This window comes from Penaeus monodon, chromosome 20, assembly GCF_015228065.2.
Source record: "Penaeus monodon isolate SGIC_2016 chromosome 20, NSTDA_Pmon_1, whole genome shotgun sequence".
Taxonomy (NCBI): Eukaryota; Metazoa; Arthropoda; class Malacostraca; order Decapoda; family Penaeidae; genus Penaeus; species Penaeus monodon.
The window spans coordinates 12,633,930-12,634,970 of NC_051405.1; the positions used below are offsets into that span (position 1 = coordinate 12,633,930).

Below are 1,041 nucleotides of genomic sequence, written 5' to 3' on the forward strand. Positions count from 1 at the left end.
GAGAGACATGATCATGAGAGCTAAAATCTGAGGTTTTGTTTATACATGTTGTTTGCCTTAATTTAATTTGGTGTGTTTTCTTATCCATGTGTAACAGATATAAATGAGACAGGATGAGTCAGTACATTCACCTGTTCTGAAAGTTTTATTCCAAGTCAAGAAGTTATGACTGATAATACTGACTTAGAAGTGGGGTCATGATTGGGGTGCTAATTTTCAGGATGAAGGAAGCAGCTTGTCAGGGCCAGTGATCATGGGTAAGCTTAATTAATAACTTTATTCCAAAAAGAAGTTGTAATATAACATCCTAATTCTTTCGTTGTCAATGAATTGTCAACCATTTTAATTTTTAATTTAGCATAGGCAAGAGAGTCCATAATCACATTAGATTTAATCAGGTTATATACTTAAATGAACACTTGTACCAAATTTTATTTCCATTTTTTTACACTTTAATCAATATCGTAAACATTCCATTTTTACCCTAAATATCAAACAGATCAAGTAGCAAAAACATATTGTTTTGTACTATTTTGAATAATAGGAAGAAAAGTGTCCCTGACAAGAAATATATAGATATAGTAGGAACAATGATAAAGATGATAATTAAAATAATGGTGATTACAGGAATTTACAAATATAGGTAATAATGATAAAAAATAAGAGTAAAAAAATCATAACAGTTCTCTTAACAAGGATAACTTAAAATTAATAAAACACATCATATTTTTTATGCTAATTTCGATTACAAAAATACCGAAACAGACAAATATAATAAAGAACTTATGCCTGTGTACAAATATAACTGGGATAGACGTTGCACAAAATTAAAGACAGTGCAATGTTCCAATTTCTCTACACCTTTTGCAGTATCCCAATTTGTGCAAAATGATGACGGTGAGGCCTAATGGAAAATGGAAACAAATAATGAACGCAGAATGAAGCCATGTAATTACTTAACCATGATCAATATTTACATCACAGAAATCTAATGTTTTCCAGTAAGTTTGTTCAGACCTATAAATTCAAAAAACTTGAATG

At 29.8% G+C, this 1,041-nt stretch overlaps 1 protein-coding gene across 1 annotated transcript in view; it reads right to left on the reverse strand.

Annotated features, from left to right (window-relative positions):
- Positions 1 to 262: 262 nt before the first annotated feature.
- Positions 263 to 1,041, reverse strand: part of LOC119585636 (mRNA cap guanine-N7 methyltransferase-like) — an 11,301-nt gene continuing 10,522 nt past the window's right edge. Inside the window, exon 10 of the mRNA XM_037934307.1 lies at positions 263 to 904. The gene's annotated coding sequence lies outside the window, so the exon portion shown is untranslated. The remainder of the gene's footprint in view (positions 905 to 1,041) is intronic.